This window comes from Geotrypetes seraphini, chromosome 1 (genome assembly GCF_902459505.1).
Source record: "Geotrypetes seraphini chromosome 1, aGeoSer1.1, whole genome shotgun sequence".
Lineage (NCBI taxonomy): Eukaryota > Metazoa > Chordata > Amphibia > Gymnophiona > Dermophiidae > Geotrypetes > Geotrypetes seraphini.
In genome coordinates, this window is record NC_047084.1 from 337,977,728 (window position 1) to 337,996,030 (window position 18,303).

Sequence of the window (18,303 nt, forward strand, 5' to 3'; positions counted from 1 at the left end):
GTTATGTGTTATGATGGGTAACCCAGGAGCTGCCCACTACTTGAGAAGAACTACTATAGATTTCTTAAGTGGGTTGCAGTTACTTTGGGAAAGCAGGATTCCTTCTGTATTACCCCACTTTGAGGGGAAAATCCTCTCCTCTAGACTGGCTGGGACCTCGAAAGAGGAAAAGGGGCAGCTCCAATAATACTTCAATATTTGGTTTTACCATTGGGGAACAAGGGCTTGCAGGATCAACAAGAAAGGGTTGGTTGCCTAGCAACACAGGAGCCAAAGGGGTTAGAGAATTTTAGGCTCTCATGTCACTGGGGGCAGCAACCTTCCTGATAGGGGTGGAGTCCCTGAACTAGTTAAAATCCAGGGTCGCACACTGGGAGTTTGAGACAGGGTACAAAGGAAACTTCAGTCCCTCTTTCCTGGTTTCTGAGAGGAAAAGAGTAAGCAGAACCCTTAGGGAAACATACTCGAATACAGCCAGGTCAGTTGACACTATACCTCAGCAGGACTGCGATAGTACTTGGGGGTTTAGAGAAGCTGAATTGAAACCTGCTGTAAGAAAGAGTAAGTTTAACCCTTTGGGATGTTTATGGGAAAACAGATTAGTTCAGGCATTATACCTTAGCAAGTTGTGGAAATGCTGAACTGAAACTTGTGTTGGAGGCAGAATGCAACACAGCTGTTGCTCATATTAATGAAGTTGCAGGGTAAGGGAGCAGTTTTGCATCAGTTGCTTAGCTATGCCTGCTAGTTTGGGAAAAGGATGGAAGAGCCCAACAGTATTTTATGTGTATTTTATGCCAGTTTTGGAGTTTTGCAATTACCTGTAAGAAAAGAGGAACTTCGTTTTGGGCAACTTGAAAGATAACATTTTGATACAGTTTGAGAAAGAAGTATGCTTCTGTGATTTTGTTTGCTGAAAAACCTTTTGTTGTACACCTAAATTTTGTGATATTCAACTGTGAGTCAGGACCCAAAGGAAACAATGTTTGTAACCTCATATAGCCTAAATAAAAGAAATAAGAGAAAGGAAAGAATGTTGTAGTTTTTCTTCCTTAAATGAATTTGTTTCTTGGCTTGGCCTTTCTTTGAAGTGGTTATGTGAGGGACCGGGCCCTTTTCCTAGTTTTCAGGTGGAGAGGGAAAGAGAAATAACGCCCTCCAAGGGAGGGCACTATTTACACTTATAGGCCAGGCTACTACATCCCAATACAGGCCAGTACATGACAGTGTGTAGGTGTGACCCTGCCCATACTCTACCCTGGCTGCATTTGTGTGTGCCTCCTTGCACAAGATATGCCATATTTACAGAATATTACTTAGGTGGAATATAGGCATACACATGTGTATGTGCACTATATAGGCACATATTTATTTATTTAAAACACTTGTAGCCCCCATATCAACCATCTATGTGGATAATAACGATACATACATAATGAATACAAAACATTACATACAAATAAAACAGAACATAGCAGATTATTAAAATAACAGCATACAATAAACAACTTATACATGTGCCTTAAAATAAAAAGCCAAGCAATTACAAGATTACAAAGTAACCAAATCTGAAAAGGCAAGTAAAAAAAAATAGGCTTTCAAACTTTTCCGAAATGCCAAAAAATCAGAGGTCAGATGGATAGAATCTGGAACCAAGTTTCATAGTAAAGGTCCAGCTACTTGGAACATACGTGAACGATTTGCAACTTTGGCAACAGAACAAAGAATAGAAACAGCCAAAAAAGCTCTGTCTTGCAGTACTCTAAACATTTACATGTGTAACATGCATGTAAAAATGTTAGCATTTATTTTATAGAATTGCCCTCATGTGCCTAAAAGAAGAAACAGGACAAGTAAACAAGACAAAATGCCACAAATCAGAAACATTCAATATAAATGAGCAAAGGCCCACTTTTTTGGGGGGGCCACATATATCACTAATGGTTAAAATGTTGTTACCCAATCATCAGAGAACAGTCACATCTTTGTTATGATCCTTCAAAACTGCAAGTCATATGCATATTATGATTCAAACTCAGCTAGCTGATTTTATTTACAATAGTTAGAGAAGTAAGAATATAAGAATAGCCATATTGGGTGAAACCAAAGGTCCATCTAGCCCAGTATCCTGCTTCCAAATTCGCTATTCCAAGTTACAAATACCTGGCAGAATCAAAAACAGCAACAAGGTTCCCTGCTACCAACTCTACAAATAAGCAGTAGCCTTCCCTAAATCTACTGTAATGGCTGATGTACTTCGTCTGCTGAGATTTGTTTGAATCTTTTTTAAACCCAGCTGTACTAACTGCTTTTACAATTTCCTCTGTCAATGAGATCCAGAGTAATATTTTCTCCTATTTCTTTAAAAGTATTATTATGTAACTTCACAGCATATTCAATCATTACAAAATTCAGAACCATTTTTTTTTTTTAGTTCAAATCTTTATTGTAACAATACAGAAAAAGAAAACAATACTTATACATACATGTTTAACTCTGTGTCAATAATGATCAAATACAGCATAGCGAGTATAAAGCACCAACAAGGAAAAAGCAGGATTCTAAATTCAACAGAGCTATACCATAGACATAGCTTCAAGCAGGAGAAGGTGTGCTATAGCAATGCCCTATTCACAATTCTAAAGAAACAGGATTAAATGCCTACATAAACAGTAATATATCAGTCGCCAAAAATAGGGTAATCTGAAAGTAGTAATCAGCTTTATATCATATAAATGTCATGAGAGAGTAACAGGAAACTAATAGTAACAGCGGGATCTGGATAGACCCTGCTGTCTGCCTACATATATATATATTTACATAACCACCAACCCCCTTCTTTACCCCCTTCTTAATTCTCAAAAAGACACCAATGAGTCATTTTTGTTGGTACAATCAGCCGCAGCTCAGTTTATTAACCAAACACATAACAATCTTAACTTCATTAACATAATGAACATTGAATAAACCAAACCTCCCGAGCTACAGAGTGTCTTAATTTATTCCCTCAACCCTGCCACCACAGCAAGAGTCAGAGGGGTGGCATGACCCTCATGCCCTTTTTCTGGGTCACCTGACCCACCGGGCATGGCTCCCTGCCGTCCCAACGCTCATCACCTGATGAGCCTCCTGACCCTGTAGCTCGGGAATCCGCCACAGGCCTGTAACCTTACAGGTCCCCCCCCCCCCCAATAAACCGAGCTGAGGCTACATGCCCAACCCAAGAACCCTCTCACAGCCCACGGAGAAATCGTCCAACAGGAGATCCCAACCAACATCGGATAGGTGTACTCTATCCCTATGATATAGACCCGCATAAGTGACATCCACCCAGTCATGCAGGATCTGACCATCTCCAAGCTCCACCACCCATTTCCCCACCTGCCGATTAAACTTCCCCAGCCCCCTGGTCCAACGCCTAGACGCCAGACACCGAGGCCGGGGAATAACGTCCGACCAAACCACCCTAACCCTCGGGAACCACTGAAACACTACCCGCAAGTCATCTTTGATCATGTTGATGAGCTGTCGACCAGACACGTCATCGAAATCATTACCCCCCAAATGTAACAAGATGATGTCCGGATGACGCGTACAACCGCGCTGATCCGCCAAAAAAGGCAACAGATGACGCCATCGCATGCCGCGTTGACCCCACCAGGACACGCGAACTTCACAATGACCAAGGCCAAGATGACGTCCCCCTGGGTGGATAGTTGCTCGTTCACCAGCCCAATGAACAAACGAATGGCCCACAATCCAAACGGAATAACCCCTCCATCTGGCATCTGAAAAGCAAAACAACAAGCTCAGCATAGTACAGCACCACACACCCGCCCACTCTGCAACACCCAAATTCTCCCCACTCACTGGCCCCTATTCCCATCCACCGCCCCCGATACTTCGCCCCCAGGCCTAATATAACCCCGAAAAGCTCCAGAAACCCAGCGCCCGAGCCGTTGAATGCTAGCCTCTGGCAAGCCGGCTGCACTAGCACTCGTCGCCGCCCCGATCCGGAAAGAGTGCATCCCGAACCGCCCAGGCTCCATTCCGCATCTCGCCAAGACCCGCCGCAAAACAGCCAGGAATTGGAACTGAGACAAAGGAGCTCCATCCGCATGTATAAACAGGACCAGGGACTCCCCACTACGCACCGCCAAATAAGCTCCCATCCGCTCAACGGGGCAAGAGAAACACCCCTCAACACGCCGCAGCAAAACCCACTGACCCCGACCCTTTTGGTCAGTTTTAGAACTGACCACATAAATATGGACCGACTGAGAGCCCAAACGCACATGCTGCACTAATAACCCCCTACCCCTGGCCCCATCAGCGGTACTGACCAACAACTCGCCCACTCGAAACGCACCAAAAAAGGCCAAAGAATAGGCAGCCCAAAACAAACAGGCCTCGAAAGGGGAACTAGCAACCTCCGGCAACACCTGAAGCAACCGCACCAGCAGCTCATGCCGAATCGGCAATCTAGTGTCCCCCCTCCCCGGCACTGCTCTACCCATGGCCCGAATCAAACGCTACAGCATGAAACTGGACGAAGGGCAGGCCCAACCCAGAGCCCGGCAGAAAAAGGAAAAACCCGCCAAATGCCCACGCACCACCCCCCGCGAAACCCCAGCTCTGAAAGCATCCAGCACAAAGTCCTCAAGGAAGGACTCGGCCACATCCCCCGGGGACCAACCTCTACCAGACAAAAAGAACGCTACTACCCGAAACCCTGCAGAATACCGGGACCATGTGGCAGGAGCTACCGATAGGCGGAGCATCTCCCAAACTCCTTCACGTCCAGGCGCCACAAATGCTCCGGCATCGCAGTACCTTCCTCCGCTGCCTCCGGCGCCAGCCGACGAAACTGCAGAAAATTGAAACGGGATAAAGCGTCAGCAATTCCATTCTGTATCCCAGGTACATGACGCGCTCTAATAAACAAGTTGAGCCATAAGCAGCGCAACAACAACGCCCGCATCAGCCCATTAACAGCTAAACAGCGTGCAACCTGTCTGTTAACCACCTCCACCACCCCCATGTTATCACACCAGAAAACAACTTTGCGATCACGCAACAGGTCAGGCCACAATTCACAGGCAACTACCAAGGGGAAAAATTCCAAAAGTGTGATATTTTTGGTAAGACCCCCCTCAACCCAATCCGCAGGCCACTGTGCAGCACACCAAGCATCCCTACAATACAGGCCAAAACCAACTCCACCCGCAGCATCAGAGTACAATTCTAAATCTCCATTAGACACCGCTGGCGCCTGCATAGGCAAGGTGCCGTTAAAATCCCACAAAAAACAAACCCACATACGGAGGTCCGCCCGCACACCAGCAGGGAGCCTCAAAAAATGCTTCTTGTCTCGCACCCCTGCTGTGGCCGCAACCAAGCGGCGGGAAAAAGCTCTACCCATGGGCAAAACCCTACACGCGAAATTAAGAGAACCCAGCAGCGACTGGACCACCTGCAATGTGGTCTTGTGTGAAGCCAACAAGAGCTCAATAAAACCAATCAATTGTTGAACCTTGGCCGCCGGCAGGCGCGTCACCAACGCCTCCGTATCCAACTCAATACCCAGAAACACCAGGGAGGACACCGGACCTTCCGACTTCTCCCGGGCCAAGGGGATACCAAACTCCTCTGCCAGTTGCTCAAAAACCTCCTTAAACCGAGCACCAATAAACCCCAGCACCAATGAACAGAAAATCGCCCAAATAATGCACCACCGAATCCAAACCCGCCTGCCGCACCACAACCCAATGCACAAAAGAACTGAAGAGTTCAAAATAGGCGCAAGAGATGGAACAGCCCATAGGCAAACAACGGTCTTAGAAATAAGCGCCATCAAAATGAAAACCGAGAAGAGGATAAGACCGCGGATGAATGGGTAACAGGCGAAAAGCAGATTCAATATCTACCTTCGCCAACAAAGCACCCCTACCAGCCCTTAGAATGAACTGCAAGGCACAATCCACAGACGAATAACGCACAGAACACAGGTCACGTGGAATACCATCATTCACTGAGGCGCCTACCGGTCTCGAAAGGTTGTGAATCAAGCGAAACTTGCCCGGCTCTTTTTTAGGGATCACCGCCATTGGCGATACCATCATCTCCGGGAAAGGGTGCTCAAGGAAAGGCCCTGCAATCCGACCGAAGCTAAGTTCCTCTCTCAACTTACCACGAACCACCGCAGACAATTGAGAAACAGAAGCCGCATTGCGCACCCGCGTAACCGAAATCTCACCCTGAAAAGGTATTTCAAAACCAAAAGAAAAACCACGCTCCAATATCCCCGCCGCACGAACCCTGCCATAACGGCGCAACCACGGCCGCAAGGCCCCAACCCGGATAGGAGTGGGCAACCGCCCCGCCAAACCATCATTTGCTCGCAACGGCCGGACCTCCTGCCGGACGTTTGGGGCACTTGAGGGCGGAATGCGGCTCTCCACATTGCAAACATACATGGCGGAACCTACAGTCCGGGAACGGACAGCTGGATTTGTTAAATCTCCAACAAAAATCCGAACCCCCTTCAACTTCTGCCCCCGCCCCCACCCCTGCCCGAAAGGGCCGACCACCCCCTGCACTCCCCGGTGGGACGCGGCCACCCACAACAGGCGCACTCAAAGGCTTGGCTGACATATGTGTGAGCCACAAGTTAACATCTTGCGTGCCCCACGACATGTGGGCATTCTCCTCCATCTTGTCTCTAAAAGCCTCGTCGTAGTTAGGCCACGACCAGCCCCCAAAACGCTGATAAGAATCAAGCACTGAGTCCGCATAAGCCAACAACAGACCATAGTCCCCAGGACGCGCACGCCCCCAAACACTAGCCGGCCGCAAAAAGGAGTGCATCCAATTAAGGATGGACCGAGCTACCGGCATCTGCTTAGACTCGCTAACCCCACGCTTCGATTTCTTCCGACTGTGTCGATGAACTCTGCCCTCCATAAGCTGAAATATATCTATACAGGAACGACGCCGAATCTTGCGCCGCAATGCCCGCAGTACCTTCTCCCAAAGTTCCGTCAATGCGACTAACGCCGGAGCGCCCTGACTCGGCACAGCCGGCACCTCGCTACCGCCAGCCACCGAACAACTCGCACCGCCAGTAACATACCCAGAAGAAGAAGAAGACGAAGAAGACGATGAAGAAGAAGAGGAAGACCCAGAAGAAGACGACCCCCTATGCCGCCTCCGTCTACCCCTCCCACGCTTCCTGGCCTTCTTCCCCCCAGCAACCACCGCAGGCGCCACATTACCCGATGTAGATGGTCCTGCGACAATCTCCGCGGCCGACACGCCACTCACAGCAGGACCAGCCTCTGAAGTAGATCCGGGTGTAGACACAGAGGTGCCGCCACCAGCAGCCCCTACCGGAGCAGAAGAACCCGTAGTGCCACCACCAGCAGCTGCCCTCGCCGTCTCTGGGTCGCACGTCACTGTCGCCACCGCTCTGGCACCCCGCTGCATCTCCGATGCGCCACCAGCCGAGCTGGACGGATGACTCCAGGCTGCTTCAGTGCTGTAGGGGTGCTCAGGCGCCGACGAACCATGTGAAAATAAAGCAGAGCCAGAAGCCGAGCCCAGGAAACCACCAACAGGCATTTGCCAACCCGGCCCTCCAAAACCACAAGCCCCCAGACCACCAGGGTAGCCACTGCCCTCCCAAGGGGAACAAGAGGAACCCGGCCCCCAACAGACCGGACCCGCCCACCATTGAGGAAAACCCCACGGAGCACCCCATGGACCCTGGAAACCAGGAGGACAGGGGCCCTGACCTCCACCCAAAGGGGTCTGAGGCCGCACCCCTTCTACTGCAGTGCCAAACGCCCTGCCCCGCTCCCCCATCCCACCAACCGGGAAGGTCTCACCACCCCCAGCAGACCCACCAGCCAAGTCCAACCCCCCAACGTCAGCTTGAGCAGCAGACACCCCTCCGGAGCCACCCTCCACAGTCAGGCCAAGCTCCCCAAACAGAGCACTAGAAATGCTTGAGCTGCAGCCTGCCGGCCCGGCAGAACTCCTCCTGCCCAACTTCCCCTTTCTCTTCTTAAACTGTGACGCTGGACATGGCCCCGCAGCCCCAACGGAAGCCCTCCCACGTAATCCCAAACCGGAGCCGGCGATCGCGATGGCCGACAACGCCTCCGCTTTCGACCGCCGCTCCGGCCTACCTACCCCACTGCCACCCACCTGCTCGGACGGGTCCTCGACCAACGAGGAACCCGCCAACAGGGAGACCTCAACCTCCTCCTCAGACGCCGATCCGACTCCCGGTGAGCAGCCATACTGAGGCAGAACGAACAAGACCCTGAACAAACGACGCAGGAGGAAAAAAACGCCCTGGAGGACCTGAGGAGGAGTCGAGTCCTCCAGGGTGCCGGCTTTAAGCACTCGCCCCGCACCATTCCACACCAATGAATTTAAAACTATCTTCCCTGACAGGCTCTTCAGCCAATCACTGCCTGTCTACTTCTGCCCTTCCCCCTAACTTCACTAACCCGCCTACCCCCAGCCGACGGGCAACACGAGGGCTCTACCAGCCCCGCGTTACTTCACGCCCGTCGACACGTGGTCTTGGGCTCCCATTTACAATAATTTCTTACAGGTTCCCATAGCTTATCAAAATTCTTAGTGGACATTAATTTTTCCGCAAATATCCTTTTGTATTTAAATGACATGCACACTGAATTCCACCACATGTTTGAATCAACCTTAGATAGGTCTTTCCATGATGATAATACATTCTTAATCACTAGGTATAAAAGGATACGGAGTGGTTTAGCTTTATGAGCATCCATTGATAGTGACGACTCAGGTTCACATAACCCCGTTATTAAAATTTTCAAAGTCAGTTTATCATTAATGTCTAGTATAGAGCATATCGTTTTCCATACTGATGTCCAGTATGTTTGCAGTAGTTCACAATCATAGAGCATATGTGGCAGTGAGCCTGGAGCTTTATTGCAGGACCAGCATTTATCAGATTGATCCACATATAGTTTGGCTAACTTATGTGGGGTCCAGTGAGCGCGGTGCAAAACAAAATAGATGGATTGTAGGAGCGAGGCAGATTTTAAGGTTTTAAATGCTTGTGTCTAAATCATTTTCCAACTGTCAGAATCAATAGTCGTGTCGAAATTTGCATTCCAAACTGTCAGTTCAGGATTGCCAAAAGAATGTACTTGTATTAACTTATACTAAAAAATAAAACAGAGAGCTACAACCAATAAACGACGGGATTCAAAAATAGATCTCAAAGATAAGAAAAAGAAATCCCTAAAGAGTATATACCACAGAAAAATACTATAATATCAGAGCAATGTACTCAAATTGCAAAATTAGAAATATTGTACATATTTATTAATTTAAAATTTGCAAAAATATCACAAAATTTTCATAGAATAGCATACACAGAAAACCATACAAACACTACAAACAAACCAAACAAACCAGATAAGATATAACAACATATAACATATAACAGACACTATCAAACCAGGCTGGAAAAGGCCACACAAAAAAATCATATAATGATATATAAATATAGCTGTGTTCAAAAGTTCATAAATCACTTAGCTTGAGAGTTCGAAGTCTTCCTGGAACAATGTCCACAAGGAATAAAGCAAGTAAGATGATTGTGGGCCATTCAGAAAGGAAAAAATAAAAAAACCAACATCCCAAACAGTTCAAATCCAACCTCCATATCACAAAGTGCAGGTGCAAGTGCAAACGTGCTGTCAGTAAACAGTATAATAAGTTATATAATCAAAAAAGTCTCAAACCAAGAGGACAGAGAGCATTTTCAAAGTCTTCACAAGGAGAGGTGAAATGCCATAACAGGCAACCAATCTTCTAACATCTCCTCACACTTCCTCAACACAGGCCGTGTTTCAATGAAATCTTTGTCAACACGGCCTGTGTTGAGGAAGTGTGAGGAGATGTGAGAAGAGGAAAATACTGCATCGTCCTCGACTGGGGCCGCACAAAATACTTCACGGGGCCGCATGCGGCCCTTGAGCCGCAGGTTGGACACCCCTGTTCAAATTAATGGTGATCTATGAGCTGTCCTAAAATGCAATTTTGTGTTATAGAAATGAAAATGATATAAACACAAACTGATGCATAACTTAAAAACAGAATGTGATAGAAGAAATCTATTTTCAGATTTAGAGTCAGCATGTGGCCCTTTTTAAGATATAGGTGAAAGAACTCCAGTAGCAAAATGCTTCTTGACCAGAGTTATCATATTCTGGTCACTGGTTTAAAACCTGCTTTAAACCCTGCCATTAAAGAAAATGTGCCTATTCCTAAGCTAAGAAGCTGCCCATTAATCCTGTTCCCAGTGCTATCATCAGACAGGCAGGGCAGAACAGAGAAGGGATGGCAGAGAAGAACAGAAAACCTGTTCCAAGTCACTATAATCCCTTTTATAAATCATCTGGTAACTCTCTAGCTAAACCTCTGGTCAGGCAATATGATACAGTAAGGGTTTAGGAAAGGGGTGGAGCTGACAGGCAGAATGTGGCTAGAGCAGGAGTGAAAGTTACCCAGCAGAATAAATCAAGGCCAGCTGAGAACACACACAAGCAATCAGGAACCTGGAGGGAAGGAAGTTCTTCACAGAACAGGGAACTGAAGACTAGGAGCTCTATCTTACTGCCTTCTGCTAAGAAACCCCCTGTTCCACAGCACTTCCATACTGACAAAACTCTGCTTAGTAAGCAGAGACTAATTGGAAGGGCTGGCCCAATGCTGCTCCAGAGGATAGCTTGTACCCAGCTTCAGAGAGTGAGGAGTCCCTTATGGAAGTAGAGGGAGATATCTCTGAGGGGAATGAAATGGACTGCAGCCCAGAAGCCTTAGACTATATGTCTGAATGCAGCATGAGTCAGTAAGGCACTGTGTGAGGGAAGGGAATGGAAGTTTGTTCTATAACAATGGTCTAAAGTACTTAAAGAAATATTTCTGTCCTTATGTGGGACTGTAATATGAATTAGTTTGATGTGTGAATGTGAGGCTTAGTTAGCAACAGAAATTAAACCAGAATCCCTGTATGCAAGCAAAGCATAATAAGAGGGGGATGGGTAATGCTAACTAACCATAAAAGGAGAAATAAAGCCCGGAATGGATTCAGTGACCTGACATTGCACATCCCTGATAGTGGGAACTTTTGGGAGGGGAATCTTAGACCATTAAAACAAGGGTGGATGGTTCCCAGCCCGCTGCTCAGAAACAGTAAGGGTAGTGGGGGTATTTATAATTCAGGCAGTCAGGTGGGGAGAACTTCCTGAAGAAACAGTGGGCTCAATACAATAACCTTGGCCAAGCCTAAAAAGAGTGGAGCTAAAGCCCCAGGTCAGCTGGTCCTCAGGCTCTTGTATATAAGTTCTTGAAATCAGAATGCTGCCCAGAACTGTGCAATGCATGGCAGGTGAATTGTGAGAAAGAAACCCTGGTTTAAGGGAAAATATTTTGGGGTTTTTTTTTCTTTCTTGATTGAAGCAAGGACTTGCTGTAAAAGAAAACTTTGTTTGTGATAAACCTTTTCCAAGCATCATCAGCTGGTGTGGCTGTACTAGAACCAGTGCAAACTGAACTGGGGAATAAAACTTGGAACTAGCAATTATTGGTAGAAAGTTTTTTTTTCTCTCTGCTGTGTTTATTCTAGAGTGGTTCTCCAAAGAACGCTTAAACTTGTGCCTGGGGCAGGAGCTGGGTTGCCAGCGTTAGGCTAACCCCTGGCCCCGTCACAATACATAAATAATGCAAAATTGTGTGTTTGGTGTGTATATCTGTGAGTATGTGTATATCTGTGCTTGTTTCTATATGAAGACGAGAGAAGAAAGGCAATTTGAAAGGAGTAATTCCCTAATTTTTGTTTTTCAGTGTCTCAGACTTTCTATGCTTTAGTACCTGTTTCTACCATACAAACACATTGGAACATTTGGGGGGAGCTTATTTTCTGAAACTTCCAGTATGATATGGCCTATTTTCAAACTTAGTGCCTTTTCACCATTTACAAAAACAAACCATAGAACACCAGAACTCTGTCGTACCACTTAGGAGAGATGGCCAAAAGAAGACAAGGAAATCTGAGAAGCCACACATGGCAGTACTTGAGGGAGTCCAGAGGAGAGCAACTAAAATGATACAAGGTATGGAAAACTTTTCGTATGCTGACAGGTTGAAGATGCTGGAGCTCTTCTCCCTGGAAAAGCGGAGACTTAGAGGAGACATGATAGAAACCTTCAAAATCCTGAGGGGCATAGAGAAAGTGGACGGGGACAGATTTTTCAGACTGTGGGGAACCACTAACAGAAGGGGTCACTCGGAGAAATTGAGAGGGGACAGGTTTAGAACAAATGCTAGGAGGTTCGTTTTTACCCAGAGGGTGGTGGACACATGGAACGCGCTTCCGGAGGTTGTGATAGCCCAGAGCACATTGCAGGGTTTCAAGGAAGGTTTAGATAAGTTCCTAAAAGATAAGGGGATTGAGGGTTACAGATAAAAAGAAGAGGTAGGTTACAGACATGGACAAGAACCACATTACAGGTCATAGACCTGAAGGGCCGCCGCGGGAGCAGACCGCTGGGCGCGATGGACCAATGGTCTGACCCAGTGGTGGCAACTTCTTATGTTCTTATTGGAACCAGTTTATTGATGTAACCTAGCACGGCATCAGGGGTTCTTAATTATACTTTGCTCAGAACTGTACAATCTGTATAATCTATCAGCACATTCATGACTGTTCAGAAGAAGGATGTATGGTTCCAATAATGTCTTTCCCATCTTCCATGATGGAATAATAAACTTCACATGAAACAAAACATCACAACTGGCAATAGTCTGTCAAGCTTTCTGTAAAAGCTTCAAAAAGCTTGACAGACTTTTGCCAGTTGTGATTCTTTGTTTCATGTTCAACTCTAAATATACACCAACAAGGATTACCCCCATCAGCCCAAAAAATACAAAGCAGAGCAAAGTAAAACTCCTTTCTGGTTATGCAAAAATTCACAGTGGAGGAGTGTTTGCATCAGGCTCATCTTTACTGCTTTTCAATTGCAGTTTACTGGTACACCATCCTAGTGAATTCTTTTATCTAGATGTAGAGCAGGGGTCTCAAAGTCCCTCCTTGAGGGCCGCAATCCAGTCGGGTTTTCAGGATTTCCCCAATGAATATGCATGAGATCTATGTGCATGCACTGCTTTCAATGCATATTCATTGGGGAAATTCTGAAAACCCGACTGGATTGCGGCCCTCAAGGAGGGACTTTGAGATCCCTGCTGTAGAGGAATGAGTGGCACCAACCCATCTTGGCTCCTAGCCTTCCCTAGACCTCCACCCATAGGCTAGCATTGTTTGTTTAGTACCATTTCTCCAGCTTACATAGGAGATAATGGCACTAGGGACTACATTTTCCACTATTCCCTGTGGCTTTCTCCTGTCTAAGAGCTGGAGTTGTTTGCTTCCTGGATTCCTTGCAACTAACCCTCCCCTGTATGCAATCCTATGTATCACAGGAATGTATTTCTTCAGGGTCTCTCCTGTGACCTACTTGCTACTTCTACAGGTAGGTAGGGTTATCCCAGGGATATTACAGGGGAAAAAAACAATCCTATCCACTGTAGCAAGCTATGACTGAGGCACTCAGTCACAATAGGTAGAAGAACCTCACAATGTAAGTGGTGATGAGAAGAACTGTATCTGTATTCAGGAAAGCATGGAACAGGCACAAAGGATATCTAAGGGGAGAAGGAGACTATAGAACCGAACAGGTTGTATGGTCTTTATCTGCTGTCATTTTCTGTTTCTCTGTTCCTATGTTTCTGGGTAAGGAAGAAAATGGTAACATAAAATTGTTGCAAAAAATGAATTACAAAAAACCCCTACAAAATGCAATCACAGGTGCTAGCTCAACAGATGCTGGCACACCCTCAGTATTCTCTGCCCTATGTCTACAACTTATAACAGAAAACTCCAAGAGGCAGGACTGCAAAAGAAGGTGGGAATAAATGTTTCTGTATCCTAGATACTGTTCTTGTCTTTTCTTGTAGCCTATTGGCTGGCTGTGTCTGACCAATGGGCTACAGGGAGAGGAGAGATCTGCTGAAGCCTATTGGCTGGCTACCTCTGAGTCATAGGTTGCAGTAAGAAGATGGATCTTTTGTAACCTAGGATACACACATTTCCTGGCTAAGAGCAATAAATAGATACTGAGGAAAACAAAGGTGAGATAGTAAGATAACTACTGTATTGACCTGAAAATTTTATATGTGTTGCCAAAGTAATGTGTTTAGTGGTTCAGGTGAAAAAGACAAACACTAGAAGAATATGAAATTTAGGAAGTGGTGGTTACAGTCAAAGCAGCTTGCATATTATATAAAGGTATTTATTTTGTACCTGGGGCAATGGAAGGCTAAGTGATTTGCTCAGAGCCACATGGAGCTGCACTGGGAATTGAACCAGTTCCCCAGGCCACTGTACTAACCTATAGGCCAGTGTTCTTCAACCTTTTTACCCCCTACCTTTGTTGTCTCCCTCCATGCTGTGCCTTACCTTCTGGCCTGCTCCCGCCTGGCTGTTATATGCCGCCCCTGGTGTTATCTTTGGGCTGGCTCCCTTTTCCTCATTAACACAGTGCACAAAGCCGCAGGTAGCGGCTCCTCACACATTCCATGCCTCATCTGGAAGCCTTACCTCTGACATTGCGATGTCAGAGAGAAAGCTTCTGGTTCAGTTGCAGGACGCAAGTAGGAGCTGCTGCCCGCGGCTTTGTGCACTGTGGCAGTCAGGAAGAGGGAGTCAGTCCAAAGATAATGCCGCATCGATCGCACTGCGGACCGGCGGCTGAAGAACACTATCTCGGGCCCGAAGCACGTGCCGGCCCTGTGGACCAGCAGGAAATTTCTGCGGACCGGCACCGGTCCATGGACCGGTGGTTGAAGAACACTGCTCTAGGCTACTCCTCCACTCTGTAGGTACTGTGAATGTTCAGAAGAGGCAGACAGGAGCTGTACATGGACTGGATGATGGGAACATAGGCTGAGAGTGGAGCTATGGGAGGGGAATAGAGAAGGCCTGGAAAAGAGAATGCTGCTATAAAGTGTTTGAAGATAAATTTCCTTCCAAGCATCATCAGCCAGTGTGGCTGTATTAGAACCAGTGCAATTGAACTGGATAATAAAATTTGGAACTGGCAATTATTGGTGGAAGGTGGGGTTTTTTTCTTTTCATTTTTTCTGCTGTACTTATTCCAGAGTGGTCCTCCAAAGAGCGTTAATACTTGCGCCTGGGGCGGGAGCCAGGTTGCCAGTGCTTACCCCTGGCCCCGTCATAATATTATTGGAGATATTCTGAAAACCGAATTGGCTGGTGGTCCCCAGGACAGGTTTGAGAACCTAGCACTTATGCAGGTGTGTGTCCATTTTCTCTGTACATACAAACAGGGCTCCAAAATGCTATTCTGTAAACACCTGTTTAACATATAATTTTTTTTGTCCTGTAACTTTACTGTGAATGTCAATTGTAACCTGTTCTGAGCTCCCGGGAGAATGGGATAGAAATCTAAATAAATAAATAATGGATATTGTCAAGGGATGTGCACATGGGCAGAGCATAGGCAGGACATTGGGAGGGCTCCCACTTATGCATCTTTGCTGCGCTTAGGTGCCTGCACTTACACTAGTTCTAAATACAGGTGACTAAATGTTAGGTGTGCCAGAGCCAGGTTACGCTAGTATTCTATAATGGAAACTGTGCACCAACATTCCATTATAGAATTGGAGGCTCATACTGATTGATCTTGGGGCATCTAAATGGAGGTACCCACTTACGGTCACCCCCTTATGAGGGCAGTTCTATAAAGACGCATCTTGCTGGAAGGAAGAAGGTGTATATTTTATTTATAGAATACTAGCATAAGCAGGTAAGTCATGAGTAGTAAGATTATGCACAAGCACTTATATCAGCCATTAGAACTAGTTTAAATTCTCATGCATAGTATTCTGTAGGTTACATGTGTAAGTGTGAGCAAGCTCTCCCCAAACTCTGTGCCAGCAGAGATATGTGCTGCCTCTACTCCGGAAGACATAAGTGACGTCAGAAGGGGTGGACCGGCAGCCGCAGTCATCGTGGGACCTTGCCACAACTCCCTGCATCTGCCAGCCCACCCCCTCCGACGTCACTTACCTCTTCCAGAGCAGAGGCAGCAGAAGCAGTCATCACAGGACTTTGCTGGTTTGGAGGGAGAGAGGAGCATAGATGGGTGGTGGAGGGAGAGAAAGGGGGTCAGGGTGGTATGGAAGGGTGGTGGAAGGAAAGAAAGGGGGCAGATGCTGATGGAAGTGGGGGAAAGGGAGATGAGAGAGTGAAATGCCAAACCATGGGGGTGTGGGAGAGGGAAGGGAAGAAGAGGAGAGGAGAGATGCCAGACCATTGGAGGAGGGAATGAGGGTGAAGGGAAAATGGAAGGGGGAGCCATAAATTTTCTGGAAGGGGAATAGAAGGAGAGAAGATGCCATATAGAAGGGGCAGAGAGAGGGTAGACAGTAGATGAAAGGAAGAGAGTGACAAGAAGATGAGGAAAGCAGAAACCAGAGAAGACAAGGTAGAAAAAAATTATATTTATTAATTTTTTTGATTTAGGGAAAATGTTTCTGTGGTGTTGCATTGTATGCAGAGTCCAGCTTCTTGGTGGTTCAATTTAACCTTTGTCTATGTATTTCTATTTTATCCCCCCTTTTACAAAACTGTAGAGCGTTTTCTAGCGCCGGCCGTGGTGGTAATAGCTCTGATGCTCAGAATTCTATGAGAGTCTGAGCTGTTACCACCATGGCTAAAATCCACACTACAGTTTAGTAAAATGGGAAGGAGTTACTTTGTGATGACATATTCCATACTAGGCGAAGGTGTTTTCTGTATTCTGTGTTTTCGAAATACACGGTTTTCTGTTAGGATTGACTGTGCAGGATTGATCTGTGCCTGGCTTGTTTAGTTTTACAATGGGTGTATTGATGTTGTGCTGCTCACTGCAGTATGTAAGATGCTGCCTTTTCCTAGGTACACTCTTGTGTGGCGTGTGGATTGTTACTAAAAATCATGTTTTTCATACAGATGGGGGGGGGGGGTCAAAAAATGATGGGCCCCGGGTGTCACATAGGCTAGGTACACCACTGCCTCTTCCTTCACCAGAGGGCTCTGCTGCACCCTTCAGTTTTTCCTTCTGAATACAAGCTGGAAGGAGTCTATTGGATCTGCTCTGTTTATTTCTTTAATTTTTTTTGGTCCTTTTCTGTTCTTTTCGCAAATTTTCAGAGCTCCCCTTGTTGAGGGTTCAGCTTTGCCCTTGTGGAGGAGAAGCAGACTGAGGTCTGCAGTTGACAGGCCAATCCCTCTGTGGTACCTGTTGGCCAGTCAGCAGAAAATTTTTGGGAGCTCGGGGTCCATTCCCCTTGTGACATTGCTCACCTGCCACACTGCAGGGAGATGAGTGCAGGCTTCTAGGCATCCATAGGTTCTCCCACCTCTAAAATACTCAAATCACTAGCTTTTTCTTTTTTTGTTTCAGCATTTTGAAGCTGTGTTTTGGTGCCAAAATGCTGCCATGATGGCTATTTTGGATTTCCCAATTTTCTTTTTCAAAATTCTCTAGAAGCTTCAAATCACCTTGTGTTGCCTCAAAACATTCAAAGATGGAGTCATCGGGCTCTTTTAACCCTTATTTATTCCAGGTTTGTGCTGGATGGGTGCCCGAAGTGTGCTCTTGCACCATGTGCCATGCAGCACGTGAAGGGGGTGGGAATGGTCAGTTTAGCCTCCCTTTTCTCTAGGACCAAGAAATAGTCGGACAGTCCATTGGCTGGGGTTGAATTCCTTCAAGAGCCCCATAATGGCAGTCATTTAAACGCAGGAGCGCAGAGACCGTGGAGTCTAAGAGACGCAAGCTGGAGTCCTCTAAAGGAGACTCCGTGCCTCCTAATAAGGAAGTTTTTCTGGAATTTCTCAATCTGGTGTGGTGAGCCTTCTATCATGCCCAAAATCGACAAGGAGAGATTGGCACCAGGAGGTGTGTGAGGGAGTTGGGACTCCCAGGTCCTGGCTTTGTCCTGATGGGTTTTTCCGAGGGAGTCTCAGAGGATGAAGGGTCTATTGTTATACCTTTACTATCACAAAGCAAGCCTTCCCTATTGGAAGCTGCAAGGTTGCAGGCAGGTACGTGTATGCCAGATACGATGGTGGCCCTCGATCTGGGGGACACTCTCACGGTCAACCAACTGTTGAGACTC

The 18,303-nt window shown here is 46.6% G+C and overlaps 1 protein-coding gene across 4 annotated transcripts in view; it reads left to right on the top strand.

The window, feature by feature from the left end:
- The first annotated feature begins 396 nt into the window (after nt 1-396).
- The window catches only part of LOC117357580 (DNA translocase FtsK-like), a 77,723-nt gene continuing 59,816 nt past the window's right edge, over nt 397-18,303 (top strand). For 3 of the 4 annotated variants that reach the window (XM_033938424.1, XM_033938684.1, XM_033938777.1), the window contains exon 1: nt 14,155-14,247. The gene's annotated coding sequence lies outside the window, so the exon portion shown is untranslated. Of the gene's footprint in view, nt 479-14,154; nt 14,248-18,303 lie in introns of those variants that run through there. The other variant, XM_033938506.1, reaches the window with a different exon arrangement.